The sequence below is a fragment of the Tachyglossus aculeatus genome, chromosome 8 (genome assembly GCF_015852505.1).
Source record: "Tachyglossus aculeatus isolate mTacAcu1 chromosome 8, mTacAcu1.pri, whole genome shotgun sequence".
Classification (NCBI taxonomy): domain Eukaryota; kingdom Metazoa; phylum Chordata; class Mammalia; order Monotremata; family Tachyglossidae; genus Tachyglossus; species Tachyglossus aculeatus.
The window spans coordinates 16,025,380-16,040,504 of NC_052073.1; the positions used below are offsets into that span (position 1 = coordinate 16,025,380).

At 41.9% G+C, this 15,125-nt stretch overlaps 1 pseudogene; it reads right to left on the reverse strand.

The window, feature by feature from the left end:
• Window positions 1-3,207: 3,207 nt before the first annotated feature.
• On the reverse strand, window positions 3,208-3,327 carry LOC119931938 (annotated as a pseudogene).
• Between the last annotated feature and the right edge of the window lie 11,798 nt (window positions 3,328-15,125).

Below are 15,125 nucleotides of genomic sequence, written 5' to 3' on the forward strand. Positions count from 1 at the left end.
AGTTTGAAAGTGGGGAGATTGGTGGTCTGTTGTTTATGGAAGAAGAGGGTATGTCAGGTCTGAGGAAGAGTACAGGTACAGAGAGTAGGTGGGCATTACAGGAGTGAAGTGTGTGGATTCGGTTGCAGTAGATCAGCAAAGTAAGACGAGATGGTATTTGTCTGTGACTGTAACTTTTAATTGCTTAATATGTGCCAAGCACTGTACTTAGCACTGGGTTAGGTACAAGATAATCTGGCTGGACACACTCCCTGTCCCCCATGGGAGTCACAGTCTAATTGGACAGAGAACAGGTATTGAATCCTCATTTTAGAAATAAGGAAAAGGAATCACAGAGAAGTTAAGTGACATGCCCAAGGTCACATAGCAGGCAAGTGGCAGAGCCAGGTGCTTTTTCTTCTAGACTACTCAGCTTGCCAGGTAGAAGGGAAGAGAACTAATTAAGTGCCTTAAAGCCTACGGTAAGGAGTTTCTGTCTGATGTGGAGAGGTATGGTCAACCATTGGAGGTTTTTCAGTAATGGAGAGATATGGATTGAATGCTTTTCTAAGAAAAAAAAATCTATTGGGCAGCAAAGTGAAGTATGGACTGGAGAGAGAAGAGACAGGAGGAGACAAGGAGGTCAGTTAGGAGCCTGATGCAGTAGTCAAGCCGGGAAATAAATCATTAGATGAGTATGGTAGTAGTTTGGATGGAAAGTCAAGGGTGCATTCTAGAGGTGTTATGAAGGTAGAACCAAGAGGATTTGATGGCAGATTGAATGTGTGGGTCAAATGAGAGAGGTGAGTTAAGAACAATGTCAAAGTTACAGGATTGTGAAGCAGCAAGGACGGTGGTGTTGTCTAAAGTGATAGAAAAGTCAGGGGGAGGACAGAGTTTGTGTGGGAAGATGAGGAGTGCTTCATTTAGACTATATGATCCTGGTTGAGAGAGTCCATGTTTGTCCTTTGTGCATGTCTAGAGCCCAAAATAGTGCTTTGTGGGGTGCTTAGTAAATAATATGAATCTAAGTTTGTCCTCATAACATGCAGAGGAGGTAGGTGGTCAACAAATACAGCATTGCCCCTGGAGTTCCATAAAAGAGCTCTAAATTTATCATTTGAGCCAGGATATTTGAACAGAAAGGCAGTTACTGGAAAAAAAGTAGCCAGGCTGAATCTGCTATCAGGAGTTCTACTTCCAACCCTCCCTCACTTATTTTATGCCTAAGCCATAGTTTTCTTCTCTGAAAAATGGGAACCTGCTGAGTAGAATGACTAATTAGCAACTACAGAGCAGGGAGCAACTATCCTCCCTGGGTAATTCACCATATACCTTGGCTAATAATTGTGATATCTGTTAAGCGCTTACTCTGTGTCACGCACTGTACTAAACGCTAGGATAGATACAAGCTAATTAGGTTGAACAAAGTCCTTGTCCCACATTTGGCCTGGCAGTGGAAGGGGGAGGGAGAATAAGCATTTAATCCTCATGTTGTGGGTGAAGAAACTAAGGCACAGAGAAGTGACTTGTCCAAGGTCATACAGCAAATAAGCAGCAGAGCAGGGATTTAAAACCCTGTTCTCCTGACTCCCGGGCCTCACGATTCTCAGATTTTGTGGCTGGACATTGACTGAAATATTTCCCGATCACTTATGGTTCATGTCATGACTGCTACTGATTCCAGGTTTAAGTTGCCACACGGGAGACCAGTGTAGGTGTCCCAGATTCCTTGCTATTTCCCCCCGTTTGCCTGTTCTCTCCCTCTCTCAGCTGGCAGGGATGTTGTGGTGTTTCTGGAACAAAAGCAGTCTGTACCTGGAAGCAATGACAGCAGCAGCCCCCAACAGATTGGTCTGGTAACCATTTTTTGGTTCAATTCCCACTGCAGAGTGTTATGAATGTTCATTATTTGGCACAGGAGTCTATTGTACCTGCAGCAAAGGTGGGTTTCAGCTAAAGCAGCAGTTGAAACAGAAGAAAATAAGACAACAGGATCTGGGGACATCTGAGGGTGGGGTAGCTGGGAGCAGGGCCAGATGAATATGCCAATGGACTGGAGCAGGGCTGGACTAGAGAGGGATTTGAAAACTGGAATTCGAGGGTGGGAAGCTGTGAGCCACGGAAGTTCTTTTATTTACATGTCTGCTCTCCTGCCCGGCTCAAAGAAGCTCCTTGGCTTGGAGTCAGTTAGAGTGGCATAGTGAAAGAAAACAAACTTCCGTGAACTTCTTGGCCCCATTCATTCATTCATTGTCATATTTATTGAGTGCTTACTGTGTGCAGAGCATTGTACTAAGTGCTTGGAAAGTACAATTCAGCAGTAAAGAGAGACAATCCCTGCCCACACTGGGCTTACAGTCCAGAAGGGGGGAGGCAGACATCAAAACGGGGAGGCAGACGTCGAAACAAGTAAACAGGCATCAATATTAAGTAAATGGAATTATAGATATGTACGTATATATACAAGTGCTGTGGGGTGGGGAGAGGTGGGCAGGGCCAGGGGAGTGAGTTGGGGCCACGTGGAGGGGAAGGGGAGCCCAATGCAGCCCTGGGGATTTTCCTGGCCCACGGGCCTTCCAGATGCAGGGTCTGGAGCGGTGGCTTCATTGCCCTAGAGTTCATTTGGCCCAACAGCTAAGGTAGTTTACTAACCTGAAAGAGCCATAACAGCATGGAGGAGATATGGGCTGAATGTCACTCTGCCTACCTTTCTGATTTCAGATGTATCAGGGAAATTTCAGCACCAAACGTTACAGTTGCCTAAAAAGGATGATGGCTCGGGGACAGAAGAGGGGCTGTACATCATTACATCTGATTCTTAATAATCATATTATGTCGTTATTTCCCCTCTAGACTGTAAAGTTCCTTGTGGGTAGGGAACATGTCTACCAACTCTGTAATATAGTAGTTTCCCCAGCTCTTAGTACAATGCTCTTTACGCGGTAGTAAGCACTAGTAAATAGCATTGATTGATATTATGTGCCAAGTACTGGACCAAGCCCTGGGGTAGACACAGTGCAATTAAATCATTCATTCATTCAGTCGTATTTATTGAACACTTGAACTGTGTGCAGAGCACTGTACTAAGCGCTTAGAAAGTACAGTTCAGCAACAAAGAGACACAATCCTAAGGTCACACAGCAGACAAGTGGTGGATGTAGGATTAGAATCCATGACCTCCTGACTCCCAGTCCTGTGCTCTATAAACTATGACAGGCTGCTTCAACACCTATAGCACCGGGTATTCCCAGGCGGTCTCCCCTCCAAGTACTAACCAGGACCAACCCTGTTTAGCTTCCGAGATCAGAAGAGATCGGCCATGGTCAGGGTGGTGTGGCCCAAGCGCTTAGTACAGTGCCCTGCGCACAGTAATCACTCAATAAATGTGATTGATTGATTGATTGAGGGGCAGGCCCCGATTTCCTTGCTGGGCTATCGCGATTTCAAGTCCATGGGGCTCAGTGACCAGCCGGCAGAGGCCACTTTATACAGCCCCTGTCCCTTGTGTGGTTCACAGTATGAAGGGAAGGGAGAAAAGGTATTTAAACCCCATTTTACAGATGAGGAAACTGAAGCAGAGTGGTGAGTTGCCCAAGGTCACACACAGCAGGCAAGTGACAGAACTGGGTTTAAAACCCAGTTGTACTGACTCCCACTCCTGTGCTCTTTCCAGTAGGCCACATAGCTAGCTTTTGTGACCAGGCTGAGTCTCTCAGGATTCCTTTTACATGTTGTGGCTGGTAGACTTTGGGCCACAAGTTCTAATTATCTTCAAATCACCCTAGAATTAGGGCCTCATGCTAATTGATTAATGTTTGGTCATGTCTTAGCATACTTGCCAATGCATTGAGAAAGTTTTAGCAAGGAAGGTAGGGGTCATTTGTAGTCTGAATTTGTAGTGAAACCTTGATGGAAGGTCATCTAAATGAAACCTGCGTTTTATCAGCCTGAAAATGCATTTCAGTCGATCAATTGTATTTAATGAGTGCTTACTAGGTACAGAGCACTGCACTAAGCACTTGGGAGAGTACAGTATGACAGAGTTGGTAGACATGTTCCCTGCCTACAAAGAGTTTACAGTACCCCACACCTTCCTCTTTTAACAGTGCCCTTTCAGGAGAATCTGATGATAATAAGAATCATCAACATCCTCATCATCAAAAATCATTATTCAGCAACTACTTGGGTACGGTGTTATGTAGATCCTTGCCCTCTGGATACCTACCATACCCAGGGCAGAAAAGATACAGACTAAGCCCTCATTTCCAGCACCCTATCTCCCTTCTGTTTAGCCTCTGCACTTGGATCTGTACCATTTAAGCACTTGTCACACACCCCACACTCCGACCCACAGCCCTTTCGGACATATATGTAATTTGTGTTAATGCCTGTCTCCCTCTAGACTGCAAGATTCTTGTGGGCAGGGAACTTGTCTACTAATTCTTTTGTATTGCATTCTTACAGGCATTCTGTAAACAGTAAGCACGTAATAAATACCATTGGGAAAAAATTGTTGTGGACAACATAAACCGACACACACACACAGATATCTAAACGTTAGAAGCTTGAAGGAGAAATATGTAAAAATACCCATGCTGGAAAAAGAGGGTAATGTGGAGAGAGTCAAATTTTTCATTTTTTAATCCAAACTTTTTCTTGCATTTTGTGTTTGAGTTCATGTATATGGCTCGTGTGAACTTATTTTCTGTAGAGGAAACAAATGTAATGGCTAAGAAACTGGCAGGTATGTTCAGTGGTTCGGGACTTAAGACACTATTTATCCCCGTGGTTAGGTAAAATGGGTGTCACTAGAAACTCCTGCTGATGTACTGAGCATCCAGAAGGAATCCTTTTGGGAAAGCTGGCTTTGCCATAGCCACAGTGAATGCATTTAGTGTTCGTCATTTACACTCCGTGTCAGCCTTTAAAGTGCAATGCACACCAAGGCCCAGCTGCCTGGAAGGGGATTGGGGTTGTGGGAGTAAGGGTGGAAGAAGCCAGGGCTGGGGCTCCTTTAAATTTAGAATGAGCTCAGGTAGAAAGTATGCAGAAAACTCCCAGCAGCTAGGGCCCCACAAGCAGCTCCAGGGTACCTCCGGCCAGTTATAAATGGATCGTGTGTTGCTATTTTTAGCCCAGGGTGGATTGTAAATATAAAAGGGTTTAAAGTGCAAAACTTAGCAACAGTGGTGTTGTTTGCTTTTTTCCCTGCACAGGAATGTGCTTGGAGAGGAATGAATTTCACCCTTTGGGGGATTTTCTGGCTTGCCAGTTTGAATTCTGCAAAGCAGAGAGCTACGGGGATCAGATGATACAGACTATGGTCTAAATGATTTATTTTTATCAAGACTAATTTTGTTAAATCAGATATACAGTAAAACTGGAAAGTTGGAGAGTTAAGGGAGAAGATAGAAAAGGAAAGGAGAGAGACCTTTTTGTTTCAAGGGGTTTAATGGCCAAGTGGGAGTGGGAGAATGTCTTGGCAAAGGAAGAAAATTTGGGGCCAAATGTTTGGCAAGAATACTGTGTGAGCGTGTGTGTGTGCGTATGTGTGGGGAGGTGAAAATATCCATGTGCAAGAACTGGGAGAAAAAGAATGGGTATTGAATAGCCTGGTTCCGGAGGAGAGGGGTAAAAAACTTGGATGGGAGGGTTCGCTACTCTTTCATTATGGACTGCAGGAGAGAGAAAAGATTATCCGTAGACACTCCCTCTGTCAAATTCAGGTCTTTTCAGGCCTGAAAGATCAGCGCAGCACATAGGAAAATCGGAGGGAGTGGGTATTAAAGAGGGATAAGAAAGGTATTGTGTGAGGGAGTGTGTCTGGAGGGAGTGGGGAGTAATGGAGGCCTACTTTCTCCTAGAGTGACTAGATATATAAAAGTGGGTGTATGAAATTGAGGAGACACTGGAGAGGGATAAGGGGGTACACGAAATATAACTTGGAAGGTAGCGATGGAGGGAATTTACGGCACCGAGGAGTTGTGTGTGCATGAGAAAATGTGGCGGGGTGGGAATGTCCAAGGAGAATGGATCGAGTGGAAGCCAGTGCTGGGGGGATAAAGGTTGCGTGCAAGGGAGTGTGTGTTTGCATCGTAGGGAGTAAGGCACAGTTTGAATAACGCCTGAAGGATTTAAGGATTGTGCGAATGTGTTTTTGCCAGTGTGTGCAGATGTAAGGGCGGGGAAGAGTGTGTGTGTGTGCAGTGAGAGGGGGCGCTGTTAGAGGATAAAGTTCAGCAAATGAAAACCAGGAACATTTATAAAAATAGCAGTAACTAGTTTAAAAATAGCCGGAGAAGAGGCCGGGCCGGGCCTGGCCGTCTCGTCCCGGTGCCCTCTCCTCTCTATCCCGGCGGGATCCCGGTGGGATGTGGAGGGGGGATGAGCCACAAGGCTGGAGGCACAAAGGGGCCGGGACAGGGAGGAGGACAGCGGGCTCCGGCCTGCCGCACCCGCCGGGCAGGGCTCAGTGTCCCGGGCCTGGGATAGGGAGGGCCCCCCCGGGAAGGGCCCGGGCCAAGCAGAGGAGCAGGGAGACCGATCGGGAACGGGAATCCTCTCCAGCCCTCCCGCCTGGGAGGATTTTTTATTCTGTTTTCCATCGTTCAACTCGCAGCGGAAGCCTTGTGCGGCTAGGACGGGGGCTCCAGGACCGGCGGCAGATCGAGAGCTTTTCCATCCAAAGGAGCATCCCATCTTTTTGGAGATGGGAAAGCGGGCAACCGCGAAGATGCAGCCGTGGTATCTCTCCGGTATCTGTAGACTTGAAAGGCAGAAATAATGCATTTTCAGTTCCTGAAATAAGAGAAGTAATCGCTTTACTTAGGTGTCCCCAGGTCGTTGGCCAGGGCTGGATATCCAGGTGCCCCCTGGGCCCGGCGCTCGCCCCCCATCCCTCGCCACGGTCAGACTTAAAAAGCCAATAGTAAGCAAAAGGAAACCCACGAAAACTTGGACGTGTCAGTCTGTTACAGACCAAAGAAAAGGATACGATGTATGAGTAAGAGCAAAGCGCGTTTGCATATTAATCATTGGAATAGGAAATCATGTCACCCTTCCAGGACAATACTCGATGAATTGGGAAATGGCTAAATAATATGCCTCCACTCCCACCCCAACCATCCACCCTTCTTCACCGCCTACCCCCCAACAGGGGTTGGGAGGTTCACAAAAATACATTTACGGAGTAGTCACTGTCGCTTTCTTTGGGTTTTTGGGGGTTTTTTCATCTTTCAACTCGCAGCAGAAGCCTTGTGTGGCTAGGAGGGGGGCTTCGGGACCGGCGGCGATCGGCAGATCGAGAGCTTTTCCAGTCAAAGGAGTTCAGATCTTCTTGGAGATGGGAAAGTGGGAAACTGGGAAGATGCCGCCGTGGTATCTCCCCGGTATCTGTAGACTAGATCAAGTGAAAGAAATGCATTTTCAGTTCCTGCAATAAGCGAAGTGATGGCTTTTTTTTACTTAGATTTCCTACCCACGGACTCCACCTCTATCCATTTTATTGCTTGTCAGTCATACCTATTATAAAATGTGAAATATTTCCACTAATCTCTAATTGTGGAATTATGTTGAAATGTCTCTTAGGGTAAATTATATTCAAATCTGTTGATCTCTGGTGCTTTTGCCTAACAACAGAATGGGTCTTATAGAGCTTACATGGGAGGAATGTTTTTTCACAGTCTTAACAGTAACGGAAATGCCCAGTGTCTTATACCCCTGTAGTTAGTTCTCCTACATATCCTGCCTAAAACAGTAAATCTTTTCTATTGTTTTTTTTTTGTTTTATTAAGCTGGGACAGGCTACTCAATCCTCTTATTTTTACTAAAAGGCAGCAGATAAATAATAGGGGCCAAAGGGCATTGTTGTATGTAACTGCTGCTTTATGATAACATTTTGAACAAATCAAGAAAATTGAATTTGCTTTTTTTCAAATAATTTTTATGTAAAAATCTAATCTTTTGTGTATATTTCTGTGTAATTAATGTTTTGAAACAAGATAGTATTTTCAAATATACTTGAAACCAAATTTAAATGCCTTTTTCCGAACCCAGTCTAAAAACCAGTTGTTTTTATCCTGAAAAACATGTATTTTTATCGAGTTTTAGGAGATAAAGAACAGCAATCTTGTTCCTTTGGAATACACTTGAAAGCATCCCTGAGCTATTTCTATCGATACTGTTTTCCATTTTCAAGCAGAATAAGAATAAGCCGAACAGATTTACGTGGACGGAGCCAAAGAAAGCCAATTCCAGCTACACGACTTTCAGATTGTCTTGATGTTTTTCAAATTTCAGATTTATGGGGCTAGTGTTAGTTTTTTTCCCCCCAAACCAAGGGTAATATAGGAAAAGTGTTATTTCATGCGGTAATGGAGAAAGTGTTTGAGAACAAGTAGTATTTTCTTGGGAACAGGCTATTCGAAAAGGACAGTTTTAGTTGGTGAGAAACATCCTAGGAAGTTGTATAAGCCAACTGAATTGCATTTTTCATTAATAACTATTATAAATCTGTTCTGAATAGTTCTCATGTTCCTGTCAGAAACAATACCTGGGGAAATTAGATTGCTTTCGTAGGCTATTTTCATTTAAAGAGACTGGCTCATTTTGAGCCCAGTTTCTGACAGCAGTTAAGATAAATGTATAAGAACACTATAAAGAGAAATGATCTGACCTTCCCATGGAGTTAATTAGTTACACTTCGAGACTTTAGCCCAACCCTAAATAGTATTTTCATTATCACACAAAACGTTCATTTTCTTGTTTTTCTTAATCCTTTCTTTGACTAAGTGCCAGGGAATGTTTTGTTTAAGCAGACAGCTTTTCCTTCTCTTTTCCTACTAGATCCAACAATTTGATTTCAGGAAGTATTCTTTTCTCCATTGACATGCCACTTACTAGTATTCCTGGGAGTTGTGCGGAGGTTGATAGAATCCATCAGTCACATTTATTGAGCACTTACTGGGTGCATAGAAGAGATCAAATTTACAGCTATATTTGTACCATCTAGGTCAGTGCTTCAGTACCATCGACATTCTTACTGTGATCATATTTATCTAACGTATTTATTGTTCATAGCGCAGTCAGAATGTAGCCACCAATGCTCTCTCTGATGTGCAATTACGTAGAGTTCATTCTAAGAGCTAGAACAGAAAAAATACTGTGGTGTCTGAAAGAAACATGTATCCAAAACATTCAGAAAGTTCTCCGTAAATTCTGTTCTTCTTAGTAAATTTCTTTCTTTTTTTTCCGCCCCATGACTTAATTTGAAAATCCTTATCAGTTTCTTCCCTGTGTAGCTGCCTGGGTCAAATGGTCAATTTATGAAGTCTGGAATAGTTTTAAATGGTTAGAAGATAGATAGATAGGATTCCCAGACTCTTTCATCAGTTCTGTGCTACAACATAAAAGCTGAAAGATACTATGCAAGTAAAAAAGATTATAGTCTAAACTGTGTGGTGCTTTTTATCCTTCCAGTATCAGTAGAAGCTATTTCTTCTGTGAAGTCAGGCCAGGGCATAGCACAAATATGGTCATAGCATTGCACTGATTCCTTTTCTATGTTTGGTCTTAGCTTTAAAAATTTATTTTAAGGAACTGACCATATTGAGTATTTGAGAAAAGGAAAATTTCAAGTGTCGATGTGTCTATTAGTCTTTGAATATTTACGAGAGAACATCGTACCATTTCCATTTGTTTTCATAAGAAATAATTCAAAACCTGATTTCCTAAAGTGAAATGATGATGGCCAGTTAAATCTCAATAAGTAGCGAACAGGTACTGTTGAGGGTGATCAAGGGTTAACTTGTTGAACATAACTTTCAAAACATTCTCCACCATTCCAAAAAATAAGCTGAACTAATTAATACCCGTTCATTGAAAGTATTTGCCATCATTTTAATTGATTAGAAACAATTTTAAATGAATTGGGAAGAAGTCCATAAAATGTAAATCAAATATATGTTTTAATGAACAACCTAAAATATCAAAAATAAGTTTAACTTATAAAATTAATTTTTAAAGTTGCTTATTGTATTGGATCTTGGAATTTGAAGCAAATGAGACAAAGTAGACTTTAATGTTAAAATTAAGTTATAAAGATACTTACTTGATTAAAGATACAAAGTTTATTTTACTTGAGAAATCAGACCACCTTCAGATTTTTATGCATCTGTAACATTTTAACTTCCTCATAATTTGCTAGGTTTCTTCTTCTTAAGGTAACGTTTAAAATCAGTAAACTCTATGTTTGTTTGCAAAATTTATTAATTAAACTTTTCAGAGTGATCTGTTATTCTCCCCCCAACACACAAACACAGCTTCGGGAGAAGTTGAAACTGGTTCAAAAACAGGAGTGGCATTAAATTGTTTCACCATTTAAAGGAGATGATGCTTATTGAAAAAAAAACAGCAACTGGGTTTGGGATTTATGGCAGCTAATCAGAATAAAGATACGTGTTTCTCTCCTAAGCATTTTGCAACTCATTGTTAAAAGGTTGTACTTTGTGTCCTAGATATAACTTTTGTGAGCTGAAAAGAAATCAAACATTTAGCGAGTTACATTAAAATAATCAATATTTTAATAAATAGCATACAGAAAATTCTGAAAGTTACATGGTGACAGTTACACATCCCAATTTGAACAAGGAAATCCAGACTATCTTGAAGGGTATCCTTAAATCTCTTCGCTTTTCATACCCAATTGAATCACATGTTAGATTTAAACCAAAGAATCAGTAAAACTCCTGTGGAATCTTGGCACCATGCGATCATTAGGATTTAAGTGCCCGTCTTAGCTTGAGAGTTTTTTGCTCTGGTTCCTTTGGGATCCGTCTGGATTCCTTATATGATTATGCTAATTTGCTGAGGGTTATTTTTAAGAGGCCTACCGTTCAGGTGACACCACTGGGGAACCCATTACAGTAAACTCTGGAATCTCAAAGGCAGAAACTGAGTTCACTGAGTCATCCTTGTGTGGATGCCTCCAAGCAGGCCCTGGAAAAGGTAGTCATGCTGGGAGAGCCTGGAGCTTGGATGTCCAAAAGAGGAGTGACTCATGGTAATCATTTTCTTTTCTTTTGTTTCTTAAATTAACCAGTATGAGTTTAGTGTTCCAGATCACAGATATATACATTCTTCTGGATCTGGAAAGTGTAAAGCTTTTGCACCGTAAATTTTCGTTGACGTCCCCAAAAGAGAAGGTACCACTGTTGAGAAAATTACTACCTCAGTCAATGCCACAAAAATGGTTCAACACCTGAGTCTGATGACACTCCTGCAGCTCTCTACCAATAACAATGGTCATAACTGTGGTATCTGTTAAGTCCTTACTCTGTTTTAAGCACTGGGAAAGATACATGACAATCAGATCAGACACAGTACCTGTCCGACCCAGAGCTACACAGGGCTTATAGTTCAAGTAAGAAGGAGAACAGCTATCGAATCCCCATTTTACAGATGAGGTAACTGAGGTACACAGAAGTTTAGTGACTTGCCTATGGTCACACAGCAGGCATGTAGCAGAGCTGGAATTAGAACCCAGGTCCTGTGATTCCCAGGCCTGTGCTTTTTGCAGTAGGCGACATTGCTCCTCAAGCAAAGATGAAACTTAATACTTAGACTTGTGCATAAGTTCTTCTTCAGCGTATGTGATCCAGAAAAGGGGCCTCAGAACTTCATTGATCTCTCAGTAGTATTTATTGAGCACCTAGTGCTTGCACACAGCACTGTATTAAACACTTGGGAGAGTACAATGGAATTAGACGATCCCTACACTCAAAGAGCCTCCATTTTAGAGGGGGAAACAGACACTGAAATCATTCACAGATAGGAGAAGGGAGGAAAAGTGGTTGTGCATCTTCAGATGCTGCTCTAATCTCCATCTTCAAGGAGAAAGGAGAATGCTGACTATGGAAACCATCAGGGTAAATCTCTATTTTCCATTTCTGACAAGCTTCTAGCTGAGATCCTTCTTGTTGTGCTATTGGAGGATTGTCCTATGGTTTGAAGATGACACTGCCGATAGACTGCACCCAGGAATTGGAGTGTTTTGAAAGAGTATCTCTTGCATACTTTCTTCACGAAAATTAAGTTAATCAACCATGCATTCACTGAATATCATTGTAGCTTCAGAACAAATCGTCACCAAGTAAATCAATCAATCAATTTTATTGAGCATTTACTATGTGCAGAGCACTGTACTAAGTGCTTGGGAGAGTACAGTATGGTTGCAGACATGTCCCCTGCCCACAATGAGCTTACAATCTAGAGACAGAAATTAATATAAATAAATAGTTTATACTATGTGATTTAAAGATATGTACACAAGCGAACATGATCTTTGCAGTACAGCTGGTACAGGAGACCAACAGGAAGCAACTTCAAGACCTTAATGCTCTTATTTGTAGATCTTTCTAAAGGACTTGACACTATCAGTGGGCCAGAGTCCTAGCAACTAAAATTATTTGATTGCTGAAAACGATCAGTATTAGATATTATTGACCACCTACTGCTTGCAAAGGTATCAGATATAAAGTATGAGCACATCTGAAGGAAACAAACTCTGGTAATGAAATTCCCCTATGGGTGCACATGTGTACTAGTCACGTGAACCTAGCAGAGTTTTTTGAGCCCAGTATGTGCTGCATAAATGCTGGTAATATTAGTATTTGCAACTGTCAAACTAATATCATTGTTCTTGGAACTCTGGTTATAGTGTCAGTGGTGTTGCTGTAAATGTGTGATCTTTTTTGCTTTTTATTGTTCATCCTTCCTTATATGTCTTGCTGTTCCCTTTCCCCATCTTGTTGTTAGCATTTGAGCCCCTGAGACCAGAGACCCTTTCTAACTCCGTACTTAGTACAGTGCTTTGCATACAGTAGGCACCTAAATGCTACTTACTATTGCTTCTGCCAAGGTCATATTCGCCAGGCTGCTTTTGTTCTGAAGCCTTATTAATATTAAAGTAATGCAGAGTTTACTCCCTTTAATAATAATGTTGGTATTTGTTAAGCACTTACTATGTGCCAAACACTGTTCTAAGCACTGGAAGGAGAGGAGAGGCCTGGTTTAGCAAAGCTGAGGGGCTGGGAGTTCTAGGCAGAGGAAAAGATATGAGTAATGATTTGAGCACAAGCTGGTCTGTAGCAGAAGACAGCAGACATGTTAAAGCCAGCCTGCTATTGGAAAGACTCAAGGCAAATAGTTTGTTTTAATCTGAGACACCATTGGAGATTATCTGAGGTGGGCTGGGTGCTCCAGTGTTTTAGAAAAATAAGTCATGTAAGCTATGTTTAACATAGATCCACTAGATTGTCCTCTCCTTGAGGGCAGGGAAGAGCGTTCTACTTTCTTCGTACTCTACTGTTCACATAGTTCAGTTCTATATATACAGTAAGCACTCAGTAAATAGCAGGACAGCAAATAAGTAGGCTGTTGTAGTATATCCAGACAGGGATGATAATTTATGGATGGAAAGGAAAATGTAAGCTTATAGTGGGCAGGGAATGTGTCTCAAACTCTGTTGTACTCTTCCAAGAATTGTACTGTGCACACAGTAAGCACTCAGTAGATACCACTGAATGATTGAAAATATATATAATAATTATTATGGAATTTATTAAACATTTAGTGTGTGCCAAAAACTTTGCTGAACACTGTGGCATGTATGAGATAATCAGTTCACAAAAAGGCAGCAAGAGCAGGTATCTTCTCATTTTAAAGATGAGGTAAATGAAGCATAGAGAAGTTGAGTGACTTCCCCAAGGCCACATAACAGGCCATTAGAAGAGCTGTGATTAAAACCAAGTGTCCTGACTTCCAGACATAAGCTCTTCAATAGGCCTTGATCCATTAAATATCAAGGGATATTTTTATACCCTTGATAATACCATCATAATCATTATTATTATTATTATTATATCCCATTAAATATCAAGGGATCACTATCCATTGAATATCAAGCCCCTGAATATGGGAGGACAATGAGAGAAGAGAAAAAGATGGCACTAAATTTGTGATCTTACGGGATGGGGAGAGGCTGGCATTGATAAATGGTGGAAAATCTGGAAGTCTATAGTGGAATATAAATTCAGTTTTGGTTCTTTGACCTTTAAGATGCTGGTGAATCATACTGATAAAGATGTCCAGGAGCCAGGAGAAATGAGACATTGTAAAGCAGCCAAGATCAGGGCTGGAGATGTAGAGTTGGGGATCAAGAAGTTAGTGGTGTTTGGGACACTGACAGAGGAAGCAATGGAAAGTCAAACTTCTTAGCGATCTGAAAGTATTTAGAGTTTGAGGTGTCCACATTTCTGTATGGTGTGAGACCCAGACCTTCCCATAGAAAACAACAAGGTCGTTGCTTCCTACTGCCATTCTCATAATCAAATAGCAAGACTAGGTGACCAACAGGCAGTCTTGGGACACTGTAAATTCCCAAGCACTGTCAGCACTGAGGAATGCTCATCACCATAAACTTCTCCATATGAAGAGAATGAATAATAACAAGTTACCTAGGCAATTATTGTACGGCGACTCAAATCGGGGCTCATGTAAACGGGGAAGGTGGGATAAATATTTCAAAGGCCCAGTGAACTGTAGTCTTAAACAGTTTGATAGGCAGGCAGTGGGAGACATCAGCATGAACACCCTGTAGATCACTCTACATTATAGAGGTTTCCCTCCTTGAGAAAAAGTCTACGATACCCAAAGTCCGTTTTGAAAACAGCCCCAAGCAGCACACATGGCTGCACCACAAGGAGTTATCTTTACACACACCAAATCTCTGTCCAAAACACTGCTACCTTAGCTATGCCCCTCAAAACTTGACCTTTGAAGTGGAGAACACAGGAGCTGAGGCAAACTCACACAGGGAGGGAGGCAGTTATGGTTGGTTCATTCATTCATTCAGTTGTACTTATTGAACATCTACTGTGTGCAGAGCAGTGTCCTAAGCACTTGGGAAAGTAAAATACGACAATAAACAGTGACATTCCTTGCTCGCAGTGATCATCACTTTGTTCCATTTCATAATCAATGATTTATTGAGTACTTACTGTGTGCAGAGCACTGTACTAAGCACTTGGGAGCCCATTGTTGGGTACAGACTGTCTCTGTATGTTGCCAATTTGTACTTCTCAAGC